Raw genomic sequence first — 10,934 nt, forward strand, 5'->3', positions numbered from 1 at the left:
TTTGAAACAAAATAATAAAACCAATATTATTCAAAGCAAAATAAATATTGTCCAAAACATATAATTAAACATCTACAAGTTTAAAACATAATCAATCAAACGTAAAACATAATCCAAAACACTAAATTAGAACATTTTCAAAAAATGTTCCTAGTAAAAACAAACGTTGGGCCCACCAAGGAGGTCTGCCCCCATCCTGTCAAAACTCGCGGTTTAAGCGGTGCAGATTAGACGAATTTTTAAAGTATGACGGTCTTAATTTTCTAACTTGACCCATTTTTTTTGGCAAGTTATGCGAGCCGTCCAACGAATTTAAATCTATTTGCCATCCTACATATAATAACTCAATGACTAACAATAAAATTTTAAATGTAGATCAAATTCACAATGAAATAATATTTGATATTTCAAATTAAAAATACAGTGAGAAACCAAAATTAATGTCATAAAATAAATTCTAAAATTTTCCTGAAATATTTATTTATTATTTTTTTTTGAGATAAATTGGATAATCTCTAACTCTAAACGTTACAAATTTAACCACATAACACTCACTTATATAACACTTAACGATTCTATTTAGTGTTTTTAGCCTTTAATTCTAGGGGAACCTATTACAAAACATAAATGATGGCCACTTAGCTTGAGCTCTCCTAATTTGATTTGATCCGGTTTAGTATTATGAAATGGATAGGAGGTTTCTCATTCTATAATTAGGATCACTAACCTAATCAAGAAAAGTTAATACTTATTTGTTTTATTGGGGTAATGTTATTTCAACAACAAAAAGTAATTTTAACAACTAATAGTTACGTATTTTCGTAATTAGCAATAATGCACGTAGTCTATATATATATTGGTGATGAAAAGAAGATTTTGCCTGTCCCTTTAAATTAATTGAAATTAAAGAAACGACTCAATTTTAAAAGTTCATGCCCCATTTTCTTCCCTTTCTTACTTCTCAGTGTTGCTATTCTAGTGGAGAGCAGCCCGACGAGGAAACCGAGGAGATGGAAGGGTGGTGCTCCGCGGGTCAAACGAGGAAGAAGTATGTGAGATCAACGGTTACGGGCTTATCATATAAACAAATGAATATTTTACTTTCGTGGGCCCAGTTTTTGTTCATCCGGTATTTAGGCCCCCTGTTTTTGTAATCCACACAACCATTGATTGTTGTTGGTTTGTTTCCAAATTTGTTTTATTGGATACTAAAAATCTGTAAGGTAGCGTTTGGTGAAGAGACAGAGACGGAAAGACTGAGATTGAGAGACAGAGACTAAGAGACAAGGATTGAAATAAATCTTAGTATTTCGTTTGGTGCAAAATGGGAGACAGGAATTAAAACAAGAATGAAACTCTAATTTAATTTGCACAAAGGGTAAAATTGGAATTAATTAATTGAAATGAAAGTATTTTAGGTATAAAATGTTATTAAAGTTTCAGTCTCCATCTCTAAAAATTTCAGTCCTATGTGTCCCTACTTTTTGGAGGTACTGAAATACTGAAATTTTAGAGACAGAGACAGAAATTTTAGTACCAGTCCCTGAACTAACAAACACGATACTGAGTCTCAGTCTCTCAGTCTCTGTCTCAATACCTCAAAACAAACGCTACCTAAAGGCGTTTGCAATTATTTTGCTATATTCAAAATTAGGAATATTCCTCGTTTTAATGCTAAAAAAAAAAATAATTAGCAATATTGAACTACAAAATATGTTTTGAGGGGAGTTTTAGGTGGTGAAAGTGTCTTAATAGTCTTTAAAGGACTAAGATATTTAAAAATAAGGTTGCGAGAATTAAATCAGTCAATAAAATGATAGAATGACTAGTTTAATGGTTTAATTGGAGTAGAGTTTTGGTTAAACCGATTTAATTAAATATACAATAAAATTATTAAAAATTTAATACATAATTTTAAATATTTAAATTCAATAATTTTTAAGTTAATAAAATTTAAAATTTTATAGAAAAAAAATCTAGGAGGTGAGTACTTTTATTAAAATTTAGTTCATATTTAACCAATAAAAAAATATGAATAATTCCATACTATTAGATATAATCTCAAACCATTAAAAATACTAATAATATATAATTGATGATTACAAATTACAAAATTTCCTATCCCCTAACACTCCTCTTTCACATAATAAATTATCCATAATTTATCATTAAAAATTCATAATCAACTTCAAACATAAAATTTTTTAACTTAAAATGAATTCTCAAACAAGCACTTGGATAAAAACAAAAAAGAATTTCTCGCATCAACGAATTTACAAAAATTTCTCTAAGTGGCATTACAAATTCCATTCTTTTTTCATTTCATACAATAAAAAATACAAAAATACTATGTGAAGCTCACCTGTTAATATACTCAAACAATAACTCCACTCGAAAGACAATAAAAAATGTAAACAATATAAACAATGGGCTGCAAATTTAGCCCAAATACATATAAAAAATAAAAAAATTCTACAAATTACCTAAATAAAAAAATCCACTCAGTTATTTTAAAAAAATAACCATCTCAAACCCTAATTCATCAAAATATTTCACTCTAATATCTTCTTTTCCAACCGGCTGTCACCGCCACTTTCATCAATAATCATTCCACTTTACAGTTGCTGCTTGACTTGCCACGAGCCGCCACCAGCGTCGCTCACCCATAGTAAAATTAAATTGAATTAACAATTGAAAAAATAAATTAAATTATAGAAGAACTCAAGTAAGTAGACACAAAAAAGAAGAAATATCAGAATAACATAATCAATTTGTATAATTTTACGATCGCAGAAGAGGGATGTTCATACTTCGGGGGGGAGAGGGGGGGAGAGAGAGAGAGACGCGATGGGAGATCGACGACGATAAAGACAGGTTCGAGCTCGATGACGAGGACAGAGACGACGACAGCAACTCTGAACCAACCTTCTGGTGATGCGACGAGAAGAGCATACCTTCGAGAGGCGAGAAAGGCAACCACTGTTGCTACCGCCAGTGCCGATAGTGATGGGTGCTGATGGTGACTGCTTTGCTTTGGTAATTTTCTCTGAGACTTTGTTAGGGTTAGGGTTCTTCAGGAAGGGGCATTTGATTTTGAGAGAGAAAAAAAGACGGAAGTGTAAAATCTGGTTAAATTATAATTAATAAATTAATTATGAGTAAAGAAGGTTAAGAAATTAGAATTTATAATTTGAAGAAATAAAAATAATTAGGATACAAAACAACCACTTACTCTAAATGTTTTGGCCTAAGATAGGGCCAAACAGACCAAAAATACCAAACAGACCCATGTTGGGCCAAAGCCCAAGCCAATACACTAAAACACTCCCTCACCCTTAGCCATTTCAACACACAACATTCGCCTCTTTATTGAGAAAGAGAAACTAACGAATAAGAGAGGAAGAGAATGCCCTAGCTTGTGCACTATTCACCATCTCCTTTAATTGCTCATAACTTTCTAACCGTAGTTTCGATTGACGAGCCATTTATAGCCACGCGTTTGTCTCGGATTTCTCTTTAAATCTATCTAAGTATTGTGGTAAGAAACTTTGTACTTCTTACCCAGTTTTCTATTCTCTTCCAATTTGCATTTTTGGGATAAGTTGTGTGAGAGAATTGTGATTTTGATGCTTTAGGAAAAGTTCAAACATAATCCCAAGTAGGATTTTGACCCAAGATTGAGTGGTACAAGGTAAGAAAACTTAATCTCTTTGTTATCCCTAATTTTGAATAAAAACTCCCATGTGAATATTGAGTTATTGTTGTGATTAGATTATATGGATTAGCTTGGCTTGTTTGGAATTGGTTTTAGCGTCGATTTTGTATGAAATTGAGTTGCAGATCGAAGTGGTAAGGTTTTGGTGGATGTTGGAGTTGCCCAGAGGAAAGCAAAGTTTTGGAGGAACCGCCATCTAGAGGTATGGGTTTTGGTTTTGGGCATTATGTAAAATTATATGAATGATTAGGGTTAATTGTCCCTAGGATAGGATTGAATAAAATTGGTTGTTGTTGTGATTAGCTGAGTAGGTATATGTATGAGTATGCATGATTTTTAATTGTTGTTGTATGATTGATTATAAATATAATTGGTGTAAAATTAGACTGGAGATCGTGATAGGGTGAAGAATCCCATATTTAGTAAGTGGACGTAAGTGGTATGAGATGATTGATTTTTGGTTGATTGTAAACTTGGACATATGAGTGTTATGTGTTGTTGATGTAAATGGAATGATAGTTATATGAGTGTATATGCTAAAGGTTTGATTGGTTGATTAGGTATTGAAATGGCTAAAAATGGATAGAGAATTGATAAATGCACGTTGAGTATGCTTAGTAAAGGTTTTTGTATAGTTTGGAATTGAGTTGGATTAAAAATTGATGAAATTGAGCAATTGTGTAAGTTTGGTAAAAACAGATTTTTAATCAATTTCAAATGGATATAACTTGGTTTTTGGACCCTTAAATTTTGTGAAAATTATTTTAAATATAAATTGGGTTTGTTTAGTGGACGAAAAATATTTTTTAACGAAAAAGTTATGCATGTTTGAAGTTTATGGTTAAAAACTGAATTCTGCAGAAGTTGCAGAAAACTGAGATCATGCATATGCACGACCCATGCGTATGCAAAAAGGGTATTACAGAATTGAAAGAGTTTCGTGCGCATACCATGCGTACGCATCAAAGCCAAGTCATGCGTACACATGACCTATATGTACGCACAACTTGTATTACAGAATTGAATATTTTTCGTGCGTGTTTTTGCGCATATGCGCCAAAGGGGACACTACAAGAAAATAAAACATTTGTAATAAAAACTTTGTAACAAATTTAAAATTATTACAAAAAATTATTTTTTTTGTAACAAAAATTAGTGATTGTCACATAATAATAATATTTTGTAACAACAATATAATTTGTTATAAAATGTTTTATTATTTTGTAACGATTTAATTTTTTTCTTACAAATTATATTGGTTTTTTGTAACGAACCGGTATTTTATTAAAATTTTATAATATTTTGTAACAAAAGATGAAGTTGTTGCAAAATTTTAAAATATTTTGTAACAAAATATTCATTTGTTTCAAAAACTCTAATTATTTTGTAACAAAAAATTAATTTGTCACAAAATTCAATATTGTTTGTAACAAATTATTTGTTTGTCACAAAATACAAGATTTTTTGTAACTAAAAAAATTATTTTAAAATATTAAATCTTTAAGATAATTTTATTTTGTTTTAAAAATTTAATTTTTAAAATATTATTTGTATTAATTAATTATTTTTTATAAAAAATTAAAGATTAAATTATGAATTTTTAAAAATGTTATATATTATTTTATATTTTTTTGTGGGGGATGGTGCTAGACTTTTATAGTTAGTGAAAATCATAGTGAACCTATATGCTTGAATTAAATATGCCACTCCTATTCTTTGAGATTATAGGAGATGGTGCTAGACTTTTATAATAAGTTATAACTTATAAACATGCTTGCATTGCATAAGTAATGTACTTCTTGCTAAATGAAAATATGCTAGAGGAATTATTTGGTATTGATACTAAAACAGCAAGCATAGTTATTCTATGTTTTCTTTCTTCATTTGACATCTTCTTATAAAATTTTGTTTATTTGTGCTATTGCAGGATCTTGCTCCTGAAGGTGTCTTTGCTGATGCTGTTCTTTGCAATTTGGTTCACCATCTGGTGATCATAAATTTTCTCAGTTAAAGTGAGTTTATTTGCCTTCAATTGAACCCCAAGAGTTAAAATGAAAAGTAGAATACAAGAATCTTGTTTTTGTTATAGTATTTGTAGACTCAGTGACATTATGAGTCCTTGTTTAAATATATTTCCGTCTTTGGATTCCGAATGTACATAGATTTTTTTTCCTCTTCATGTAAATGGAATAAGGGTTTAGTAACCGATTTTTCTCCGATTTTCAAGAAAAATCGATTACTAAATCGGTCGCTATCTTTGTAATTTTTTGTAGTAATATATCAATTAATTTAATAAAATACAATTTGACAAATTATGTGTGTAATTTGTATTAAAAAAATTTTTATAAAATAAATATTGTGCTTTTGTAACTAAAGGAATGAAAAATGTTACAAAATCAAGTTATATTTTGCAACAAAATTTTGTGATAGGAAAAATTATATTGTTACAAAAAACATCTCATTGGATAAAATTTGTTATCACTTTTGTAACAATTTTTAGTTTTTTGTATCAGAAAAATTTGTTACAAAATATTAATTTGAATTGTAACAATTCCATTTTTTATTACAAAAATTTTTTGTAACGGGACATACTGCAACGGCCCCTTTTTTTGTTTCAAAATTTCAATTTTTTGTAACAATTTTTTTGTTACAAATATTGCTTTTTCTTGTAATGGGACTCGTGCATACGCACGAGGCATGCATACGCACGACTATTCTGTTTTTCAGAAAATATTGATTTTAACTATTTTTGCCTATCCAATATGTTTTTCAACCTTTGTAACCCTTGTTTAAAGTCCGCTAATAAGTATTTAGGCTTGGGAATGAGTGTGAGCATAATTGATGGATGAAAATGATAAGTTTGAATAAGATTGTGGATTGAAATGTCAAGATTAATGATGAGTTGATGAAAGCTTATAATTAATAAACTTACTAAATACTATATTGACTCAAGACATGAATAATAAGGATGACTGTGATCTGATTCACTGTTCTATCAAGGTCAGTGGTATAACCCGCTTGCATGTTGACGGTTGTTTACCCTTGGCAAGGACGTGGTGAATCCTGTTTGTGCACTGAGCTGAGATATGTCAGAACAAGGACGGCGGTAGATTCGTCCTGCTTGTTCGTGGTTCTCTCTGTCTGCAAGGTGGTAGGGCACTAATCCCCCAATTTGTAAGGCATTGCCTTACCTAGGGAAGGTGGTAGGGAATTCATCCTCTGATTTATGCCGCTCTATGCCTGCCTCCAAGAGAAGGTGGCAGGGCACTAATCTCCTAATTATGTGCCTCTTAGAGATTCGTAGAAGAGAGATAATGTCCAGGTTAGCTATCAGATGTGTCGGGTTTTGGCAGTTTAATTGACACGTGAGCTCATGGCCAATAGAACAGGCATGCATCATATGTATTTATATAAAATTGATTGAGTGTATATCTTGTACTTGGATTGCCTATGTGTATATCTATGTTTAATTGCTAATTGTTGTATATGTTATAATTAATCTTGATTGTGTTTGATTCTGCTGAATATATTTACTGAAATTAATACCAAAATTCTGTGTGCTTCTGTTGAATATATTTACTAAAATCAATACTGAAATTCTGTGGTATTGAATTGAAAAGAGACTAGCTGACATGAGTGTGGGAGAAAAATTGACATTTGGACATTGGACATAATGAAGTATGTAGTGTGTTTACCCAGTTTTGGATTAATATGACCCTAGGCTTAGATCTGATTTGTTGGAGTTTAGAATTGCCTAGTGAGTTCATGTAATTTTACGTCATTTCTATTTGGAACTATTACCCTGCTGAAAACCTTTTTGTTCTCACTCGTTTTGGGAATTTTCTGTTTTCAGATACAGAACGTGATGTACCTCATTGAGCGTGCTAGATTCTCTCCAGGAAGCAAAGATTTCATCTTGGGAGTTATATATTTTGTACCTAGTTATATGTTCTCCACTTTTGTATGTTATCTTGTATATCCTGCTTAGAGTGAGGTTGATTTTTGGAGAAACAAGATTTATGTTTCGGTTGTCTTTTAGGTTATGGATGTACTCTAGCCGGCCTCTGCTTCACAGGTCGAGACTAGTACTTGATATGTATCTCTTTTGGATTCCTGGATATATATATATATATATATATATATATATATATATATATATATATATATATTGTATCTTCCGTTTTCTGTTATCTATGCTTTCTACCTTTATCATTTTGAGTGTGACATGATTTTTATTTTGTTTTTGCTTATCCTTTTCTTCAAAGCTCCTAGTTAAACTATATTTCCTTCGATTATATGTATGTACTTTTTCATTTAGAAGTCGTAATATCTCACCACCTCTGATTTATGATTATAGCGTAAAGTTCTGTGTGGTTAGGCGTTACAAGAAATATATGTGTTCTACTTCAGGTATATTTTTTTTTTCAAGAAAGTGACACTGTTTTAAGAGGTGGGGGCAACGAATCGGACCTTCAGAAAACCCAACTGGTTCATCTGATTCACAGGTTAACTGTCGGTTCAGTCGATTTTTTAATCAATTTTTTACAAGACGGTTTTCAAGATCAACCAAACCACCTAAATAATCGCTTTCCGATTAACTCGATCGAACTGGTCAGTCCGGTTTGATTTTGCATAACCTTGCTTAGAAGAATTTAGATAAATTGGGGGGTGAAATCGCAAATATAAAATTTAGCATAGAACACTTGCAAATTTGTCATGTGTTTTTTTCAATTTTTATTTTCACTGGATTCAAACTTTTTTTATTTTAAACATTTTAAATAAATAAATTATTAGGATATATATTTTTAAAAACATATTTATATTTTTTATTATTTATATTATTACCATTACCAACGAAATAGTAATAAAATATAAAAAATATTAGATGAACAAATTATTTTTGTAATTAAGTATTTTTTTTATATGTCATTTCTTTCTTCTCCATTAGGTCAATTTGGTTACTAAAATAACTTGGTCATATAGTAGCATCACCATAAAAAAATATTACATTTATTTTATTTGCAAACGAGGTATGTTTAAAAACTAGATTCAATTTGTCTTGTTAGTAGTGACAATGAAATATGTGTATTAATATCTCGTTTACACTGATGATGACATAAAACTATATTTATAGTATGATCCACAACTAGAAATGGATTAATACAGATAGATTTACAGACAGATTTAGTCTTTATTACAAACAAATTTTTGGTTACCGATGAAATTACTGATGGGTTTTGTTCCTCTGTAAAAGCTTCGTCGAAAATTATTTACCGATGGATTTTTTTCGTCAGAAAATTACAGACAAATTTTTACCAGTTACCGACGGATTTTCCCTCTGTAAATTCTCCATCCATTTCCCGAAGACGACGAACTTTCCAACGAATTTTTCATCTGTAATTACAGACGAATTTTTCGTCTGTAATTACAGACGGATTTCAGACAAATTTTCCGTCTGTAATTACAGACAAATTTTTCGACAGATTTTCCGTCTGTAATTTGAACTTTGGAAAATCATCTCACACTCTGATTACAGACAGATAATCCGTCTGTAAATCTGTCAGTAAGGTAAAATAGAATTTTTTTATTTTTCCAATTACAAAATAAACTTATTTTCATACAAAATAAATATAAATGTAATACAAATTTTTATCTAATTTGTATTCAAATATTTATAATATTTCAAAAAATAAACAAATTCATCGTATTATCAAACTAAAAGAAAAATACTATAAACAAGCAAGTCAATATAATTCAAAATATAAACAAAGTATATTAATACATCAACTATAATAATAAGTAACAAACATACATAAACAAAGTCTATTGAGTAAATTAAAAGTTGTTAATGGGTATCCAAAGGGCTCTAAATGATTTTCCTCATACTAGTAAATTAAAAGACCTATATTGCAAGCAACTCTTATTCAATTTTCTAACTTATTTGAACAATTTTCGCTGCTCTAATAATTAATAGATGAAGTTGGTGAAGGAGGTCCTGTATTAATTTCACTTATCTTATTTGCAAAATTCACTTCACTTGCTCTTTCTGCTGCTGCTTCTTCTTCTTCATCACTGCTTTCCTCACAAAAAACTTTGCCTTTTTGTTCCTCAATAAAAATTCCCAGAGTGAGAACATAGACCCTATCATTAATAAACTCAGATAAGTGATCAACAAAATGAAAATTGATATCTTTAAATTAATAATATGCAAAATAACAAACCATATCAAGATTAGCTGGCTGAGCAAATAGCAATTAACAATGAAGAAATGAAGCTCAACCAAGAGATGCACTATCATATACCAAGGGAAAATACAACTACACCCTAATACAATAGAGGCTACATCATGCTACATTAAAATGTACTCATTTTGAGATCACATTCATGTGGTGTAGACTAAAGTAAACAAAAAACCAAAATCTAAGAAATATCATATCCAAAACTGAATGCCAACCTTGGCAAGGCATTGATGCGTGATTCATTCAAGTAGATAGCACTACAGCCCAAAACAGAGAAGCTTTCTCCAATTCTGATTTTAATCCCTACATAAGTCAGCTGGGTTAACAAATAGAGGAATCATTCATCATAAAAAAAAATTGCATAAAATCCACTACATTCAAACAGTTTAAAATTTGAACACACGAATTATGTTGTTCTAACTATAACATTTCTAATTCTAATCAGTCGACACCACAATCATTGTTTGGGTTATTCTTGACCAAGAAATATTTTTACTAGAAATCTCTTGGTGCAAGTTTACTCTTAATTTTGGCATGAATGATAACATTTGAAGTTACTTGTTTTGCATAATATGCAAAAATAAAAGGATTCTCCAAGGCAGCAGCAACTCTCTCTTTATCATTTAACTGCTTATTCACTGCAACAACAGAAAATTAGTAGAATCCAAAACTTGTGTTATGATGAGGATTGAGCATAGTTTTTAACAAAAAATAAAAGATTAAAATTTCTTATACATAGACACCCTTCTAAGAATAACTACTTATGCTACTATTTTCTTTCTGTAACTTATCCTTTAATTATATTGCTTTAGATACAGGGAACAATGAGCTGTAACTAATTTGGTTATAAAGAAAAGAATTATAAGTGAGCGAACTTATTTAGTTATAACTCATTAACTGAAGAATATTAGAACCAAAACATATGCATGAAATTCTCACAACCAACAAGAATGCCAATGGAGGCAAGTGGCATATCAGTA

The sequence above is a fragment of the Arachis stenosperma genome, chromosome 4, assembly GCF_014773155.1.
Source record: "Arachis stenosperma cultivar V10309 chromosome 4, arast.V10309.gnm1.PFL2, whole genome shotgun sequence".
Lineage (NCBI taxonomy): Eukaryota > Viridiplantae > Streptophyta > Magnoliopsida > Fabales > Fabaceae > Arachis > Arachis stenosperma.